This window comes from Mobula birostris, chromosome 2 (genome assembly GCF_030028105.1).
Source record: "Mobula birostris isolate sMobBir1 chromosome 2, sMobBir1.hap1, whole genome shotgun sequence".
Lineage (NCBI taxonomy): Eukaryota > Metazoa > Chordata > Chondrichthyes > Myliobatiformes > Myliobatidae > Mobula > Mobula birostris.
In genome coordinates, this window is record NC_092371.1 from 37,915,574 (window position 1) to 37,937,271 (window position 21,698).

Below are 21,698 nucleotides of genomic sequence, written 5' to 3' on the forward strand. Positions count from 1 at the left end.
TGATGCCAAGGGCAGTTATTTTCACCTCACCTCTGGAATTCAATTCTTTGTTCTTTATTTCGTTTGGACCTTGTTATGCCCTGCAAACCTTTGAACTGGCCCATCTTTTCAGCGTTTATACTACATCCCACTCTGAATCTTATAAAGTGAGGATGCTAAAGAAACATAAATTTACTTCAATGAAGAATTACATCACCAGGACATGAATATTTACTAGTTACAGAGGATTTATTGAGGATAAAGACACCTTTGCATTTCTTATAATATTAATTCATTCTTCAGATGCCAGGCATATTTTAATTTAGATGACTAGCATTACTAATTTATTAATTTTACTATACTTATGCATAATTTATGGAGAAAGCTAATATATATTATTTTGATCCAAATGATATCAAATGCTTATGTGAAATGACCTATTTGAAGACTTTTATCTTGTCTTATACAACATTCTCCGATGTTGCATCTGATGAAAGCGATGTAATCTCTATTTGACTTTCAGTGCCTGAGTTCCTCTGTAATTCAATCAGAAGTAAAATTCCAGACTGTGACTACTCAATGGCAAGATTCTGCTTAATGTTCAGGGAGTCAGGTATCCCACCTTGGAGCTAAGCTGCCAGCTGACAACACTCACTTCACATTTGAAATGACTAAGCGGCAGATTCCTCTGCAGTGTTAAATAGGTTTATTGTTTATACAGGGCCACATAGAAGCTGCTATTTTATTTAATTAAAAGTGTATCAAAGAATATTATTGAATAATTCAAAATGAAATAAGAAGCTGTGAGATTGTGTCAATGAATTACGTTATTTATATGAGTAAAACTGACATCAATGCAGCATTTAACCAAGTGTGCCATCAAGGTACTCTGGTAAACTGAAGTCAGTGGCTTGAATCAGATCTTCTGAAAGTAAGATAATTGTGGCTGTTAAAAGTCAATCATCTCAGACCCAGAGTTGCAGGATTCCCTAGGGAGGACTATCATCTGCTATTTCATTAGTGACTTTCTGTGCATCATAAGATCAGAAGAGGAGATATTTGCTGGCAATTGCACAATGTTAGGTTCCTTTACCCTCTTTTCTTCAGACGAAGTAGTCCATGCTTCAAAGTTTAAAGTCCAAGGTAAATTTATTATCAATGTACATATATGTCACCACATACAACCATGAGATTCATTTTAATGTGGGTATTCACAGTAAAAACAAACAACAGAAATTCTGCAGATGCTGGAAATTCAAACAACACACATCAAAGTTGTTGGTGAATGCAGCAGGCCAGGCAGCATCTCTAGGAAGAGGTACAGTCGACGTTTCAGGCCGAGACATTTATTCACAGTAAATACAAGAAACATAATAGAATCAATGAAAGAGGATGTGCAAAAAAGAAAACAAATAATAGACAAAGAAATACTAATAAAAATAATATCTTTATTATTAGCGGCAAAGCATTCACCAAAATCTTCCTTTAAAATACAAACTCATAAAAGAAACTATACCTTCCTGTAAATACAAAACTGTCCAGTTTTAGAGTCAGAGTCTCACAAATTATACTACGACCAATCTTACAGAGAAGATTCACTAGAATGATTCCGGGAATGAGAGGGTTAACATCTGAGGAACGTTTGTCCGCTCTTGGACTGTATTCCTTGGAGTTTAGAAGAATGAAGGGAGACCTCATGGAAACATTTCGAATGTTGAAAGGCATGGACAGAGTGGATGCGGCAAAGTTGTTTTCCATGATGGGGGAGTCTAGTACGAGAGGGCATGACTTAAGGATTGAAGTGCTCCCATTCAGAACAGAAATGCGAAGAAATTTTTTTAGTCAGAGGGTGGTGAATCTATAGAATTTGTTGCCACTGGCAGCAGTGGAGACCAAGTCATTGAGTGTTTTTAAGGCAGAGATTGATAGGTATCTGAGTAGCCAGGGCATCAAAGGTTATGGTGAGAAGGCGGGGGAGTGGGACTAAATGGGAGAATGGATCAGCTCATGATAAAATGGCAGAGCAGACTCGATGGGCCGAATGGCCGACTTCTGCTCCTTTGTCTTATGGTTTTATGGTCTAATCCACTATTATATAGAGGACAATCCACAATAACCATTTAGATATAATAATACAGGATAAACAAGCAAGAACAACTTACTTAACAGCATGAACATTGACTTATCTAACTTCCGTTAATGCCCCTCCTCCTTTTCTTATCCCATCCCTTATTTATTTATTTATTTTTATTTTTTTCCCTTTCTTTCCCTCCCTTTTTTCTCCCTCTGTCCCTCTCACTATATCTTCCTCTAGTGCTCCCCTCCCCCTTTTTTCCTCCTAGACCTCCCATCCCATGATCCTCTCCCTTCTCCAGCCTTGTATCCCTTTTGCCAATCAACTTTCCAGCTCTTAGCTCCATCCCTCACCCTCCTGTCTTCTCCTATCATTTCGGATCTTTCCCCTCCCCCTCCCACTTTCAAATCTCTTACTATCTCTTCTTTCAGTTCGTCCTGACGAAGGGTCTCAGCTCGAAACATCGACTGTACCTTTTCCTATAGATGCTGCCTGGCCTGCTGCATTCTAGCAGAATTTTGTGTGTATTGCTTACTAGATATAGCCATTCTAAACACACATAACATACAGAAATCAATAAGTGAAAAACACCAGAAACATGCTGAATTAAAAGAGGAAATTGATAGACTATGGAACATGAACAGGGTAATATTGACTACTGGTGTCATCCTAAGGTCACCGAACAATAATATTAAACAGTTAGGACTACACAGCAATATCAGTGTAAATTTCTCAAAAGTCACTAGAATAGTCTGAAAGATCCTAGCAATTGAGAAATGAATGTGTTTGGCAATGCCCATACTTCAGATTTTACCAGCTTGAGTTGAGAAAAAATAAAAATAATAATAATAAATAAATAAGTAATAAATATCAAGAACATGAGAGGAAATGTCCTTGAAAGTGAGCCCATAGGTTGTGGGAACAGTTCAGTGATGTGGCGAACAAAGTTGAGTGAAATTATCCCCTCTGGTTCAAGAGCCTCGTGTTTAAGGGATAATTACTGTTGCTGAACCTGGTAGTGCCGGTCCTGAGGTTGCAGCGAGAAGAGATGGCAGCCTATAAGCCGGGGGGAGGGTGGGTGCGGTCCTTATGATGAATGCTGCTTTCCTGCAACAGTGCTCTGTGTAGATGTGCTCAATGGTGATGGACCAGGTTGTATCTGTTACTTTCGCTTTTTGCAGGCTTTTCTCTAAAAGGGCATTGGTGTTTCCATACTAGGCCGTGATGCAACCAGGCATGAGGTCATTGAATGTCAAGACCATCTTGAAGGGATGGCTGGTCTCCCCCTTATTTTATTACCTATCTTCTTGAGCTCTTTCATTTAAACATATCTAAATATGGAAGCTTATCAAGTGCCACTGCACTGACTTGCAGCAGTTCCACATATCCTTCTTAACTCCATTCCCCCATTTCTATGAGATTGCCAAGCCCTCATTCACAATTCGAAAGCTCTGCTCTTTAAGATTTTGTACATCTTTTTACCCTCTACCCCCCATATTGGTAGAGATGTCTGCTTATCTACATCTGGTTTTAGACAATTCCTACCCACCATTAACAACCGTGATCAAGATTTCCATTACTTTCCTTGGCTAGTCATCTATTTTCTTCTATATACTTGTATCGAGCTTTTGTCCTTAAGGTTCTGAGTAAAAATGAGGCATGATAGTTTTTTTTTCAGTGTAATTCCCAAATTAGAGCTTATGACATCGATGTACAATGTTGGTGGAGATATTTTCCTAAAGATAAGATCATGTGTTCAATTGTGGTTGCTTGTGAAGCAATTGAAAATCCAAAGCAAACACAAATGCTAAACCTAGAAATTTGAAGTAGAACAGAAAGTGCTGGATATATTCAAGAAGTTAGATAGCATCTGCGGAGAAAGAAAAAGATTTGATATTTCCCATGGGCATGTATCAGAACTAGTGGTGTAATGACAACAACCTCTCACTCAATATCAATAAGACCAAGGAATTGATTGTAGACTTCAGGAGAGGGAAACCAGAGGTCCATGAGACAGTAATCATTGAGGATTAGAGGTGGAGCGGGTCAATAAGCTTATATTCCTGGATGTCACTATCTCAGAAGACCTGTGTAAATATTATTGCAAAAGAAGCACAACAGTGCTTCTACTTCTTCAAGTTAGTCAGCATGTCACCAAAAACCTTGGCAAACATCTATAGATGTATGGTGGAAGGTGTGCTGACTGGCTGCATTATGGACTGGTTTGGGAACATCAATGTTTTTGAGCAAAAAATCCTACAAAAGGAGGTGGATTCAGCCCAGTTTATCATAGGTAAAACTCTCCCAACCATTGAGCACATCTACATGAAGAATTGTCATAGAAAAACAGCCTCCATCCTCGAAGATCCTTACCATTCAGGCCATGCTCTTTTTTCGCTGTTGCCATCAGGTAGACGGTACAAGTGCCTCAGGATTTACACCATCAGGTTCAAGACAGTTACTACCCCTCAATCATCAGGCTCTTGAACAATAAGGGATAACTACACATACTTAAGGACTCTTATATCTTGTGATTTCATGCTCATTGTTTATTACTATTTATTTATATCTGTACAAATGCATTAGACAGTTTGTTCTGCATTGATCCTGTTTACTGTTACTGTTCTATAGATTTGCTAAGTATGCCCACAGAGAAAGGGTCTTAGGATTGTTTGTGGTGACATGTATGTACTTTGATAATAAATTTTACTTTCTACTTGAACTTTGAAGTAATATTCCAGTGGAGCAGTATTGCTGGTAAAAACTTATAATTTTCTTAGTTTTTAATAGTTTTTAGATAGTTTTTAATAGTTAGGAAGCCTATGTGGATTGATATCAGATAACATTATAACAATTCTATGATTCATCTCAATTTCAGATAAAGATAAGCACTTTTGTCATTAGAACATCTTTAAGATAATCACTTGTCTATCTGCTCCAAGAATTCTTATCATGCCCAGTGTAACAGTGTAAGCCTGTACTGTATACTCCATATATTGGCTCACCTATTGTCAGTGCACTATTATGTTATATTAAATAGTATTTGAATGGAATGTCAATGCTACATTGTTACCAGTGGATTAATGTGCTCAGCCATGTGAAACATGAGAGATACCTTGGTTGTCTTCTACCTTAGAGCTCTGTGAAGCTGCCAAAGACTAGGTGTAGTCTGCTTTTTTGTTACTCTCTGTCCTCACCAATTATTAAAGAGCAGAGGAAGATTGCCTCCTTCTAAATATACTGTATAATATAATGATAACTTGCAGCAAGAAAATATAAGATTAAAATATTCTGTTTCTATAATGTCTATGAGGTAGTTGACCTCTAGTTGTGTGAGAGATGACCACATTTTTTCCTTAGGATTCTAATCAAAATGTGTTAAACTGTCAGAGATATTCCTTCCTTTAGAATGTTTGAATGTTCACTTCCTCTATGAAGCTTTTGAAACTGATATTGGGCTATCTTGTCCTATGAGAAGTAATTTTGTTCAATTGGGTCCCCATCCATCAGCAATGATTGTTGATCTACTGTCAAAGCTGTCACTGAGAGTTTCTACAAACTAGTTATACGGCAGCTGGAAAGCATGAAAAACCCACTCCAATATTCTGTACTTAAGTTATCATGTCTTCGCAGCTGCAATATTCACTCATGATCAAACAAAAGCTTTAAACCCAAAGTGCTAAATTTCTGGTCAGTACAAATCTGTTCTTGCGTCATATAGTGGTAACACAGTTTACCCAGTGGCCTCCCAACATGGACAAAATATTGAATATTTTATACAAATCACCTATCAGTATCAAATTAGAGCAAACCCTGTGCATAAAACCATATGATATAGGAGAAGAATTATGCCATTTGGCCCATTGAGTCTGCTCTGCCATGACTGATCCCAGTCCCAATCCTCTCAGCCCCAATCTCCGGCTTTCTCCCCACGTTCCTTCATATCCTAACCAATCAAGAAACTATCAACATTTGCCTTAAATATACATAAAGGCAGGCTCCACAGCTGCCTGTGACAAAGAATTCCACAAATTCATCACTCTCTGGTTAAAGAAATTCCTCCTCGTCTTCTTTCTAAAAGGTCGCCCCTCTAGTCTGAGACAGTGTCCTCTGGTCTTAACATTTCTGGAATCTCATGGGAGCAATACAAAGCCAGAGCTAGGATGCTGCTGTCTCATATCTCCAGTGCCCTGGGTTTAATACTGACCTCTGGTGCTGTTTGGATGTCTCCCTGTGGCTGTGTGGGTTTCTTTCAGATAGTCCAGTTAGATTAATTAGATATATGTTTCCCCTAGTGTATAGCTGAGTGGTAGAATCTGAGGGAAGTTGTAGACAATAAGATTGTATTAGTGTAATGGGTGATAGTTACTCATTGGCTGAAGGCCCTGTTTCTGCAGTGTATGACCTTGTGAGAATTTGCAAATTACACTTTCAGAAAGTTTCAGCATATTCATTGAGACTTATTGAACAGTATCCTCTTTACAAACACACTCATATTTTTTTCCTTTTAAGGTATTAACTTTTTCACATCATACTGAAGATTACAGTCTTCTTTTATTGTCATGGCCTGAACCTAATGACACTTTATTCTTTTGCTTCTTCTGAAGGCAAACGATTTTGATGGAATAATAAAAGAAATGTCAATGGCTTCATTGGAGTCAGCTATGCCCAAATTCAGGTACCTAGGACCACTGTAAATGCTAGATTAAAATTATCTATGCTTCATTGTGCATATCATCCTCATAATTCCAATGCAATCAGGTTGAGGCATACTTGGAGATATCAATAGAAATATGCTGCAGTTTCCCCATACTCCTCAATGGAATTTTTTAATCTTAACTTTAATCATTTCAGAAATACATGAATATTAAAAAGGAAGTTTGTTTGAAGGATTAAAAAGCTGTTGAAAGTGTACATTCTTAACTCTTGGATTTTGTTATAAAACAGAAAATATCATAATTTATTTGTTTATCACTATGAGTTGATTTGGCCAGGATATTTGTAGTAGATTTGCTCACATTCATGAAAATCCAAGGCTTCACCAATTATCCCTGGCTAATTTCAGTATTTTCTTCATTGCTAAATAAACAGCAAAGATTCTGGTAATCTGACATAAAAAAGAAATGGCAATGTTGAACAAGTCAGAGGACAGGCCAGAAAAATAGACAATGTTTCAGGTCAATGACCTTCAGACAAAGCACATTTTCAAATGAAGGAAAAGGAGGAGAGAAGGATAGAACCAAAATGAATCTCTCTATTAAACTAGAAAGCAGCAGAGATTACATGACAAATGAGAAAAATACACAAAGTGAAAGCATGTGGTGATCAGGTGATGGAGAAAACAGAAAATGGAATGGAGGAGGTGTGCATTGGCATGTTGGAATCCACACACGAATTTGGTGAACTGCCTAGAGTATTAATTCTTCTGTTCCCTCTCTCCATGAAATGCAGAGAATTTCCAATTTTTGTTTATTTTATTCAAAAATAGTTTGATGCCAATGCTGACTTACCAATTGTAGGCACAGCGACACAGTGCTGAGTGCTGCAGCCTCATAGATCTAACAACCTCTGTTTAATTCTAACCTAGGGTACTACCTATGTGCAGTTTGTGATAACGTGGCTGTTACCCAGGGTAATAGTAATGCACAAACTGGTAAGATAACCGATTACAGTAAATTGTTTCTGGTTTGGATGGTGAAGGGTTGGCAGGTAATAAAATAGAATTAAAATATATATAAATTTGTGTGGATATTTCAAAAATAATTGCCTAGTACTTCCTAAATTTGGATGTTACCTATCCTCACAAGCAATAAATTTTTAGCAAGGTAATACTCCCTTGAACTCATACTGAGGTTTAATTATTCAAACTTGTATACTTCCAGATTTAATATCCCTCTTTTTTTCCAATGAGCCAACACATTATAACAGTAGGACAAAATCAATAAATTATTAACAAGTGTTGAGATCACTGTATGCCACATGATTTATCTCAGGTACTCCCCATGATCTTCTGATTACTAATTTCCCTTTATTTATGGCAAACAAACCAAAGAGCTCACATAAATAACAAAAATCAATAAACAAGGCAAAAAAAAACAGAGTAATTTGAATTATGCAAAGTGGTCAAATTCGTGACCTAAGCACCTCTATTTCTATGTCAAAGAGGCTAGTTTGTCAGCATTATGTAGTGGCTTTTATCATATTTCTATCAGGCAAAAGTTTTATTGCTGCTTTTGGTTTTCAATGACAATACAAATTGATCTTTCACCTTCTATTGAGTTATAATGAAAAGTTTATTTGTTAAAAGGGTCACTGTGTTATTTTTCAATAGTGTTTTATTATTTAACATGTGTACAATGTCATGAAAATGTTACCAGCTTTGCCGAGCTTTGCATTATCAATATAATTTTATTTCTAAATATAAAAGATGTGTTCTATTGTGTCTTATTTTTTCTCTTCTCATTTTTGAATAATGGAACAAATGAAAGCAACTCTATTATTTTCTCTGATAATGACGACATCAACCAACAGTTAGCTCCCCAACTTTTAGAAGTTGTGAATACAATCTCTTCCATCTTTTTGCAAGGCTGCTTACTTGTCCTTTTGGTGGATTAATGGGGAAGACCTGCATGATAAAGTAGGGACTTGACTGCACTGACTTAGCCTTTTTTCAGCCTTTCTTAGGCCTCCTTCACCTTGTTCTCCACTCTTTCATCACTCCATGGAAAGGAAGATGATGAGGTTCAAGCTTTTTGCAGTCATCACAAAGTTAACTATTTTGAACCATAGCCTAGTCCCTCATGACTCTGGGACTAACATCCTTTGAACAGGGGACTCATCATTGATGAATGAGTAGTTTATAAGAAGACTATTTTCCAGAATGTAGTAAAATAACCAATAATCACATTTTCACTCTTTCACCTTGTCCTATAAGGTTGTAACAGATATAATTTGACCTTTGTCCTGGAAGGGCCTGAGGCTGAACCATTTTCTGTTGCATTTGGAAACAGGGATGCCTGATAACATACATGGTAAATACTGCCTTGATATCAATTCTACTCACCTCACCTCTGAATTCAGATCTCTGGTTCATATTCAAGCCGAGCCTCTGAGGTATGAAGTAGCGTGATCCTTGAGAAACTCAACGTTTGTAGCAGTGAATAAGTCAGTGGTGAAAAAGTGCTTCTTGAACATATACAAGCTTTCATCATTTTGCTAATGACTGATTAAATGATGATTAGATAGATTGGATTTGTTTTGTATCAATAGTGCATAACTCATTAGTTCCAACTGCATTGACTGTAAGTTAATGATTTACATTAATAAGGCATAATAGGTAACTCCAGAGTCTGGATAAAATTTAACTGGTGCCTTTACACCCACATTTTGATGCATGCACATCTTCAGCATGTTCTTTCCATAAATTTATCTCACTTGACACAATAAGTCTGCATTTCATCCTCTCTCTATCCCTACACAGCTCAATTCAGCCGCTCAGTGGGCTTGCAACATCTTCTTTATCATGTTCTAATTGCAGAAACGATTTGCCACTCTACATTACACAATCTCTCAGCTTCTCATGTTGTCTCCATAAGAAGGAATTATCTCTTTATTATGTATTAGCCATGGGCTCCCCAATTCCACATATAATCTGATCTCTGATAATCATGAGTTCATCTGCAAAATTGACATGATCTGTACCCAGTCTTAGCTCTGTTAAAAATCTCTCTGTTCTTGTTTCAATGTAGACAACTTATTACAGTTAACAAATTCATTCCTAGACAGGTAGAAACATACTTGTAATACATCAATTGCATTCCCCAGCATCACATATGAGAGTTTTACGTAATGCTGCAATCCTCACCCCTTGTGACCGATACGAATCAATAAAATCTTTGCTTTTACCTGTTCTGGTTTATCTACTGGAGCCAGCTCAGTATATGGCATTAACTCTTCCTCCTCTGCCACCATTCATTTAGATAGATTAAATCTCTAGAGTCCCAACAGTCTGGATGGCATTATTTGTTCTATTGCCAACTCTTGTAAATTAATCGCATAACTTGTGTCTCATGCCTACCCATCAGTTCAATTGGGAGGGATCATACTGGGAAATCAGTATCTGAATTTCATTTAATGAACATTTTTCACGCCATGTCTCAGTATCAGTCTCATTCTCTCTCTGATTACTGAAAAGTAATCAGACATTCAAGCAATCAAGAAATGCAATATATTGGTGAACGAGCTTGTAAAGCTTGAATGCTTTCTTTCTATGGCTTTTTTCCAAGGCAGCTGCCTCTGGAACTGTCTGCATATAATGCATCTCAATGGATAATCACATAGCACAATCCTCAAAAAGATGACAACAGTAAAGCAACAGTTATTTTTCATTGACTGATATTAGTTGTTGCACACATATATTACAAGTCAGACATGATAAAAGAAAAGAAGTACGTTATAGGGGAATAGGTATATTAACAGGAGAAGGGTAGAAACAAAAGATTGTCTAGATCAGGGGTGGCCAAACTTTTACATTCCATGCATCAATTTTCTCACACACGAGTTCTATATGAACATGTTTTGACAAGAATTGAATGGGGGTACAAGAGTTGTATGGTGCATCTGAACTCGTGAGTGAAAAAAATTGACGCGTGGAATATAAAAGGTTGGCCACCCCTGGTCTAGATAAAACAGATGAAAGAGCAAAACATTTATCTAAACTTGTTCAACTCAATGCTGAGTTTCAAAGAATTATGTGGTATTCCTTGAATTTACACTGAGCCACAGTACTTTAAACTATGTCAACGTCTGAAGATTGAAAGCTAATAATGAAAGTGCAGTTGAGGTTTAAAATGATGATTTGAATGTTCAGGTTTCAGTCATGATGCTCAAGCACAAAAGTTCAGTTGGATAGTTGACAGAATGGCTGAAGGAGTTTTACATTGAGGATGATTCTACCTTTCAAATAATATATCAAACTATTTTTGCTTCTCCCAGCATAACTTTGAAGAAGAACAGGGGACTTATCTCCAATATTCTGAGCAATATTTATTCTCCTTAGTTGTCATAGTGGGATAAGCTCCCACTACCTATAAAGTGCTCCAAATGCCGAGTGTCTCTAACAGCCTCTGACAACCAAGTTCAACTCTTAGCCTTCACGTGTGGCTTAGCTACTAGGTTCAGCGGAACTGTTTCTACTGACAAGAGAAGGGGCAAAGACAGACCACTGGTGCCTCTAAACCAATTGCTTCTGGCAGATGAGGCTCATCAGGCTTGGACGGCAGCCCACCTTGTAGAAGGAAAACTCTGATTTGAAACCTCCGCTGCCTTACGGTCACACCCATCCATGAGAAAGATTTTGGGAGTAAACCCTGAAGAAGAAATCTGGAGCCGGGGTCCCTAAGGTAGTTTGATGTTGTTTACAACTTCACTCTGGCAACCTCTGCGATGACACTGGTGTCAAGCTGTATCGGCGCTTGCCCTTCCCTTGGACTACATCAGTGAAATGGAGAGAGGGAACCCACTGCAAGGGCAACAGCCGGTTCTCCAAATCTCCCCATCCAGGCTTGCGCCCTTGAGAGGACACAGTCCACCAGAGGTGCAAACCCATGATCCTCTGGGATTAACAGCTGCCTACTACTATTTATTCTCCAACTAATGTTATGTAATTAATATCTCTATCTGTGAATGTTTGCTTTGCACAAATTCTCTGTTGCATTTCCTACATTACGACTATAACCACTTTTTATTAGTGTTTCATTGACTATAAGATACTTTGGAACAAATCAAAGCAGCGAATGGTGCTATATAAATCCAAGCTGCTGCCTGAATATTTATAGTCCATCTTAAATTGCTTTTGAACTGTTAAGTCAGCCAAATCAAGGTGTCTGGACACACATCAGCACAGATCTCAGCAAAACAGACCTCAGGTTAAAGAGAAGCAATTATGAGTTTGCCTAGGAATGAGATAGTAAGTTAAGGGTAGGAATAGTTATGAGTGCGATGCAGGAGAGCCATAAAAATGAAGTTAGGTGGAATATGTCCTTGAACAATTAAAATGATTGCCCCCCTTCATCACTGATTTTCCTTGCACTGCTGGCAAGGGTACATTATCCCAGCAGTGTCCAAGTATGGGAGTTCCTGGGGCAATATGGTCCTGGTTGCCTTTCAGTCTTACAGAAGGATGTTGTATTAGGAATGATCTATCCTGCATGACCTGACTCAACAATTATATTAGGGCTTCAAAGATTATTGGGACTAGGAAATAAATAGCTGACCTTCTGAAGTGATACAAAATGATCTAGAATTGTTTGTTATTCTGTTTCACTCTGGAACTGATTGATTTTAAGTTGCACAATGCTGCGAAAATGAGGTGTCAATAACTGGCAGTCTAGACACCAATTTGGTTATTATTGGTACTATTTACAGGGAGCTGTGCACAAGTTGACTGCACCATGATGTATCTTATGGCATTGACAACATTTCAAAGGTGTTCTTTGGCTTTGTAATCGCTATTTTTTTTCTTCTTAGCTATCAAAAGCTGCATTTTTCCCTTCACATTGTCCTCATTAACTATATTTGTGCCTTTGATATTCACAAAATAAGCCAAGAAATGCCGGTCAGTGAATAGCGGTAGATAAAACTTGTTCTTATTTTTCTTTTGATATCAAAACTAAGTTTGGAATCCATAGGATAACATTTCTGGTCAGTCCACATCCATATCGAAAGATGAGTATAACATTCATCTTCAAAACTCTGCTTGATCATCTGCTGTTTAGGAAGAGAGTTCTACTTAAAAGAAATCCATTTCACGCTTCTGGGTTTTATGACCAATGTCATCAAGAAAAGCTGGATTTGGAAGCAATTATTGGGGGAGAATATTGTCAGAGAGCAAAAAAGGAGGAGAATCTTAACCAATGAACTCACTATCTGAAGAAATAAATTGTAATAGTGAAATAAATGGAAGTATTTTTCTTAGCTTAGTATGAAGAGAACATCAGGGCTCCTGTAAGGTAAGGTCAAGAGTTAGATGCAGCATTTGTGTTTGGATTTATTAGCGGAGATGTTGGTTTTAAAATGGTAACACTTATGGCTCGATCTTTTAACCTAGGCAGAACTTTGAAGTTTTGCCCAAAACAAATTGGAAATATGTGTCTTTACAATTTTCCCCAGGAGGTTTCTGTCGCACTTGCAGAGCTGCAATTCATACCCAGGAGCAGTCTTGTTCAACAAATGTAATCCAGTCCTATGTGTGGGCAAGTTTTCCAGAGGTGTAGTTCACATCGCAATGATGAAGAATTTGAGAAACTGCTTTTTTTAATACCACAATGACTACAAGTGCACCCAAGGTACAGAGAGATGGTTTATATTTATTTATAAAATCTTTAAATATTGTGTTATCCTAAAGTTTATAGATCATGTTGATATAGAATAAATTATTTTAATAAGCATTGCATATTTGAAGAACACTTCTGTGTTATTCAATTCTGGTAAATTTTAATTTTCTTCAGATTTAAATTTCTGTCTCTGAAATCAGAAGAATTAGGTATGTTGTGTTTGCTCAAAGCTACTTACAACTGTGGGTGGTTTGAGTTCATATATGTGGATTTCGGTTATAAATGAAGTGCTTTGTTTGAAAGGTTGGATAACAAAGTAAAGCTTGCTCTTGGGAGCTGCAGTTCTTTGCTGCCAAACTATATGAAACCCTATGACAATAGCACAAACCTAGACTTCAAGGAACTTTAAATCATACAATATTTTCTTTTTCCTGACCACTGAATATTTACACTGCTTAAAGCAAAACAATGACATGGATTTATTCAGATGTACAGGAATGACTGAAATAGACATAACTTAAACTGCTGTGTTTATTATCTATATCCTGTCCCAATAGAAAAGATAACAGAGGCCTGCTACCTGAATGGTTCCTTTGATATGCAGATGACTGTTCTTACCAAGCAAAGTATATGAAACTCAGTTTCCTTTTCAAACAATGGGATATTATGTTTAATCTGGATAACATCTAATATTATTAATCATTTGGAATGGTGTTAGGAGCACAAATCATGCAAAATTGCCAAAAGTATACCAGCATGAAACCATATTTGTCCATTTTTGCTTCAGTCAGGGAAAGACATAAACTGGCTTTGGTTATTTTTGCTCTGTTCTATTTCAACATGCTATGCTTTTTCTTTTGCTGCTTGGACGTGCTCCAATCTTCCATATTTTGCCAATGTTTAAGATGTTCCCCAGTTTTGTCCTCCCTTCCTCTTCAAAACATACCTCTGTATCATAGAGGATCAATGTGCGATAGAAAAGCCACCTGGAGAGCTAAGTAAACAGAACCCATTAAACTCCAATGACATCATAACACGATGCCAGCTTATAGATGTCTATCTGTACATATGGTCAAACTGAATAATCTGTCCCTTTTCACTTGAACAAATAAAGATTTACCTGCTTACCATACCTTTCACTGCCAGTACTATTTCAGAGTGCTTTACAACCAAAGTAAGTTTTTTGACAAATAGCTCATGTAGTAAGGGGGATGTGCAATAAAATTCATGCACAGCAAGATCTCATAGTGATTTACATCAGTTAATCTGTTTTACTTAAATTGTTTAAAATAGTGTGAAAAGATGACTCTAGTCAGGAATTTATTTGCCATCTCTGTAATTGCTTTCAATGTGTTGGACCACAAAGAATGGAAACCAGCAAAACATCCAGAGAGAAAAGAACATTTCTGATCCTTATTACACAGTGTAATAAGTGTTAATGGCAATAAATTCAACATCTAACACTGTTACATCTAATGCCTAAATGTCACACTATGTTATAAGAATGTTTTTACAATGTTATAAGAAACAAAAGCATGGAAAGTAATGTGCATAGATTACAATAAGCATAATGTTTGTAATAAATAATAGTCTGAATACTTCCTTTATTGAGCTTGTGAGCAGCATCATTTATGATGTTAATTTTTAGTATGGGATAACAGATCCTTTTATGATGCTGCATTACAGAGAGTTGTGGCTGCAGCTCAACAACTCACAGGAACCAGACTCCCCTCCTGTGGACTCTGTCTATACTCTTTGCTGCCTTAGTGAAGCCACCAGCATAGTCAAAGACTCACCAACTCCAGATATTCTCTTTTCAGTCCTCTCTTGTGGGCAGAAGATACAAAAGCTTAAAAGCATGTCCACCAACTTAAAAACCGCTTCTATCCTATTGTCATCAGACTCTTGAACAGATCTCTTGTACAGTAAAATGGACTCTTCCCCTCAAATCTACCTTGTTATGATCTTCCACTTTATCATTGATCTGCATTGCACTTTATCAGTAGTCTTTACATTATTCTGCATTGTTAGCTGAATGCACAATGAACTAATCATTAGATTATATCTCTATAAACAGTATGCAGGACAAGATTTTCACTAAAATTTCGAACATGTGACAATAATAAACCAATACCAATATCAATGTTGTAATATGCTCGTTGGGTGCACTCATTTTCAATGATCATTATTTTCTGCTTCCACGTGGGATTTTGTCGCCAGCTATTTCTTCCCAAATACTTTGGTTTGCTCTGAATGCCTTGTCCGTTTTGCAGTCATTTTTGAACCTGAACAGTGCTCCTTACATAAAATGCATTTGGGCACATACTGTTGCCTTTTCTTTAGACAAATAGCACGGCATAAGCCAATATTATTTAGAATGGTAAAAGTACTTAATTGCTGGGCATGATCCACAACTTCTCTTCATCATATCAAATGATAATAATTGCAATACAAGTGTAGCACTTGTGAAGGGATAGATTTTTTTTCTAATCTTATATATTATCCATATTTCATTTCTATAGAACAAAATTATGAGCATGAGGTCTTTTAGAAATGTGTAATTTCACATTAAATGGTAGCATATCATTGCCCCAGAACATTTGATTTTCAAGGATGGTTGTTAATCATGAGAATAGTTTAGCAATAGTTAAGGCAAAGTATGAAAACTGTAACACAGTGAGAATCTGTATCTTATCAAGCTCGTCCAAGCCAAGTTCAAGTTTATTGCCACCTGACTGTACATATATACAACCAAATAATGGCTTGTGCAGAACTTGTATAATAATTTCTGTACATTAGGATCCTCTTGTAGTTTGATTTTAATAGAATATTTTCTTCTGTATAGAGGCAAAGTCATTCCAATTTAATTTTATAAAACAGACAATATTAGATATTCTCAGAAAATGACTGCATAGCCTTTAATCATTGCCAATTTGCTGCTACCATGCTTTAGGAAAATGTATGTATTGGGAATCCCTAATCAGCAATGCATCAGTGACCTCCTGTATGCTGATGGTCATAGCTGACTGTGAGTTACCTGCATAATCACTCCCTAGAGCTTACAGCCTGTAAAGAGCCACTAGCATACACATTCATGGCAGCAGTGACCTTCACAGCTATAGGTAACACTGTTGCTAACTCAAAGGGTGACTGTAGGTCTTTGTTCAATCAATAACATTTGGCAATGAAAACTTCTCTGCTGAACCTAAAATGCTGCTGTTTGGTTAAAGTTAAACAATTGGTCTTTTGGCATTAAGATCTCTGAAGAAGGGTAATGCTTCATTCTCAATTTGGAATTCTCTTATTCTGTTGTCCTTTTGACGCCATTGATCATATTGAAAGTTTAGTTGAAAAGACTCTACTGTATATTGTTTGTGACCCTAATTAATTAATTATGCAATATTAGTAGAAGCAAGTTATCAAAGTAGTACAGGAGAGAATGGCAACAAAGTAATATCACTGTTTTGAAAGCATATCAATACTGCAGTCCATAAGACATCAATAATCAGCAAAATAAAACATTATTAATGAAAAAGTAACTTTTGGCATATATTTAGGAAACCAAAACAAACCTTGTGAATCAAACTGACACAGTGCTACAAGCACAGAAGTGCATACTCTGAGATGAGATGCAGGTTCTAATCAATGGACTGACTCCTTTCTCATCTTTTAGTAACCTGTGTCCTGTCTAAAATAACACTGGACAACAAAAATTTTGCTTCCTGAATACTTTTGGGCCTATCTTATGGATTTTGGGCTGCTGATCATGAAACTCACCATGAAATTTCTTTATCATGGACCATTTTTTTGAAATTGGTCATTTTTTAAAAATTTGTAATTCAGATCAGATTAATTGATGTAAAGATTAAGGAAGGCATTTTTTGGTCCACAAATCAAACAGTTTATCAATGACTGATATTTCGAAGAACTTCTAGTGGGATCAGAGAAAATCGCTTGGAAGGCATTCAAAGGTGTTTTGCGAAATTTTTCTTGGCTACTGCAGAGCACCCAACATATCGATACAGTTATAAAGAAGGCAACAGTGACTATACTTCTTTAGGAGTTTGAAGAGATTTGGTATGTCAATAAATAGACTCAACACCTTCTAAAGATGTACAGTGGAGAGCATTCTGATGGGATGCATCACCGTCTGGTACGGTGGGGGGGGGGGTGCTACTGCACAGGACTGAAAGAAGCTGCAAAGGGTTAAAAAATTTAGTTGATTTCATCTTGGGTACTAGCCTATAAAGTACTCAGGACATAAGGACATCCAGCACCCAAGACATACCCTTTTCTCACTGTTACCATCAGGTAGGAGGTACAGAAACCTGAAGGCACACACACAGCGATTCAGGAATAGCTTCTTCTCCTCTGCTATCCGATTCCTAAATGGACATTGAACCCATGAACACTACCTTACTTTTTAAATATTTATTATTTCTGGGTTTTTTTGTGCTATTTTTAATCTATTCAATATGAGTATACCGTAATTACCTATTACAGTATTGGATTTGCTTATTTATTTATTTATTTTCTTCTATATTACGTATTGCATTGAACTGCTGCTGCGAAGTTAACAAATTCCACGACACATGATTTTGATTCTGATTTTGACTATGTGCAGCTGGTTGACAACATGTTTCAAGCATTTAAAACCATGAAGTGCAACATGTCACTAAAGATTCTTTTTCTGTGTTCTCATTTAGGCTTCTTTCCTGTAAATCTCCGTGCTGTCAGTGACAAGCATGGTGAGTGGTTTCACCAGAACATTGCAGTCATGCGAAACAGTATCAGGGCAACTGGAATCCATCAATGCTGGCTGATTATTGTTGGACACTTAAGCAGGAAGCCTCATAAACTGGGCATAGTTTCAGAATAAAAGATTGTCCCTTTAGAACAGGGATAAGGACGAATTCCCTTATCCAGAGGCTGGTGAATCTGTGGAATTCATTGCCACAGGCATCAAAAGGGCATCAAAAGTTATGGGGAGAAGGCAGGAGAATGGGGATGAGAGGGATAATAAATCAGCCATGATGGAATGGCGGACTAGATTAAATGGGCCGAATGGCTTACTTCTGCTGCTCTGTCTTCCAATGTTATTGAGATACAACAGTTCAAAATATGAGATATAATTATCCAAGATGGAATTAGCATAGGAGTACTTGGGATAGGATCTATAGTGTTAGTAGATACATCACTTTCAGTATAATATGATAAAGCAATTTCTTTAAAAAAATAGAATTATGACAGATACAAAGTGCTGTTGTCCATAAAGGATTATATATTGTATTCTCTTCTGTAGTTCATCAATTCTCCAGGCTGCAGGGAAGGTATACCTCAGATTGGCTGATATAGACCTGCATGACAAGGGTTTGATGGATAGCTGTCATCGTCCTTGAATGAGGGCCTGTCTCACAGATCATTTAAAGTGTTTAGAACTGATCAATGGGTCAAAGCATCCAGTGAATTATAAACATTCAGCTAGGTGTTTACTGAATGTTTCTTTGGTTACATTTGTAAGAGTAAACACTGCTTGGAATCCAGTGGATATCAATTCTTCTGATTGCAATTATGTATATCTTGGTTTTAATACTTTTTTTGTTCTGAAATTACTAATGTTAATTCAGCAAGGTTATTGGGGGCATCAGTAGAACCGAAACAAATAAATATTTAGGACAGGCATCAAATCAGACTGATCAAATGGAATGGCTGAACAGGTCCAATGAGATGAATGGACATCCCATGTTCCAACATCGCCATATTTTAAAAGGATTCTGAACTTTGTCAGATTGCAATTAGCCTGAAGCCAGCAGAGAGAGGGAGGATGGATCAATGATTCCACATTACTGCAACAAGAGGTAAAGGCACATTTTGCAAGGGTCAGATTCATTTTCAGCACTAGTGCTTTTTATTGCTTTGGCATTCTACAGAGCTTAATAAAGTTTCAAGTTACTGTAAGTGCCATTTCTTCTAAATGCTCTCTTTAAAATTTGGTAACTATTCCCTCTGGTTATTTATGTCAAAGATTGATTAATCTTACAGTGAACAAAGATGAGGTGACCATGCAAATATATTCCAGTAAACCAGGGTACAGTAATGATCTCAGAGTCATGCTACATTAACTTAGATATTGAGCAAGCAAAGACAAGATTTTTGTATTCATTTTTCAGGATGTAGGCATCATTGGCAAGGCCGTATGTTATTCTTATCATTAATTATTCTGAGCACCTTCATGAAACACTGGAATCTGTAGGGTTGTTGGGTGGAGTGTTCCAGGATTTAGTTACAACAGATGTGACAAAACATCAGTGCCTGAGTTGGCTGGGATCCTGTAGGTTGTGGTGTCTTTTCAATTGTGAAGAATTCTTTATTAATGGGAACATTTGGTACCTTTGAATCCTAGACACATCCAAGCAATCTAGCTTAGGTTACACACAGAAGTATCGGAAAACAAATAAAATTGCAGGTGGTAAAATCTGACACGAAGATAAAATGCTGTAAGAATTCCGTCAGACAAGTAACATTTGTAGAAAGATAAAACGTTTAACATCTCATGTCAAAGACTCATCATCAGAACTTTAGATGAATGATCTCCAACATGAAACATTAACTGGTTTATCTTTTCATAGACGCTGCTTGACTGGTTGAGTTCTTCCAGCATGTTTGTTTTTGTGACAGTAGAAGTATCCTTTGACTGCAGCCCAGAGTTTGAAAAGTAAATTAGTGATAGCCTGAGAGGATTTGAAATATAACATTGACACTCTTGTGTACTTCCATCTGCTAGACTAAGGGCCCATCAGAGTCTGAAGCACTGTTAGCCTTACCCTAGATGTGATTTAGTTACACAATTGTAATGCAACTCGACATAAAATGAAATCTTTGTATGGATCAAATTTGGGAGAATAAGATTGGGGTTCAAAGTCAATTTATTATCAGATTCATATCACGAATAAACTATTCTCAGGCTTCCAGCCGGGTACAGGTATTGATTTTAACTGACATTTCAATGACATTGCAGAGTTTGCCTTCGAAACGTCAGTTAAAATCGATACCTGTACCTGGCTGAAAGCCCGAAAAGAGTTTATTCGTCATCTATGCCAGGAAAGCACCAGATCCTTTTTCAAAGTACATATATGTCACCATATGCTAACCTGAGATTCATTTTCTTGCAGTTCACAAGAAATAGAAAGAAACACAATAGCAGCAATGAAGAAACACACATGACAGAGATGAACAAACAACCAATGTGCAAAAGGCAACAAACTGCAAATAAAAAATAAAATAAAATTGAAAACATGAGTTGTAGAGTCCTTAAAGTGAGTTCATAGTTTGTTCAATCATTTCAATGTTTGGATAGTGGTCATGATGGAACAATAAAACCAATCATATTGCTATCTTTCAGTCATTCCAATTTGTAGAAATACATTTGTGCATTTCTCAAACAATGGAATGGGAATTGTTAACCTTTCTGTCAGGATGCTAATGAGGAAATCAGGACAGTTTGCAGAGGCAGCAGCTCCCCATCGGCTAGAGACAACACAGATCTCAGCATGTTCTAAGTGAGAGGTTCTATTTGCCTTCCAAGTGCAATAGGGGATCTATACACTATCAGTTTAAGAATATCCTGAGGTATTAAGAGCATTTTGTGCTAGTTCACAGACATAAAGGGTTATTACTAGTGTTATGAATTTCAGAATTATTGGAACGAATGCAAGACAACAGCATGTTTAGGGTTTAGAGTTTTACATGTCTTCAGTCCACTTCTTACTTTTGAATTAGAATACTTCAATATCAAAGATTATACAAATAAACAGACCACTTTTTGCAACATAGCAACAGGAGGTCCTCCTGCTCACGGAGCTCTAAAGCAAAGGATTTATCAATTTTTATGGTCATTATTTTAATTGTTGCATTTCCATCCAGTCAATAGTGACCACATGCTTAAACAAATGAAAACAAAATGATGTTGATTATAAGGCAGTAATCATAGCTTATGAAGTGGATTTCCCTTGCAAAGTCACTCCAGGGTACACAAAATTCTTGCAAAGTTCATGAGGTTTATCTTGAAACTTGCTTAATATTTTGCTGACAGAAGTTGCCATGATGGACTCCAACCCAACCATTACATTCAAAGATATTCAGCATGCAATGACCTCGACACAAGAATTGAAAGTGATGGGCATCACAGTTAATAATCTTTATGTGGAGAGTGCTGACTTCAAGAAGTATGCTCAATTTAGATTCCAATACTCAAATTCTTAAAATATACTGAATATTTATAAAGTGTGAAATCTCTATTACATTTCTAAGTG

General features: G+C 36.9%; 1 long non-coding RNA gene across 1 annotated transcript in view; it reads left to right on the forward strand.

The window, feature by feature from the left end:
* LOC140208229 (uncharacterized) overlaps window positions 1–20,646 on the forward strand; it is a 60,515-nt gene extending 39,869 nt beyond the window's left edge. The window contains exons 3-6 of the long non-coding RNA XR_011888700.1: window positions 6,661–6,731; window positions 13,223–13,398; window positions 18,093–18,134; window positions 20,559–20,646. This is a non-coding gene — a long non-coding RNA (uncharacterized lncRNA). The remainder of the gene's footprint in view (window positions 1–6,660; window positions 6,732–13,222; window positions 13,399–18,092; window positions 18,135–20,558) is intronic.
* Window positions 20,647–21,698: the final 1,052 nt, after the last annotated feature.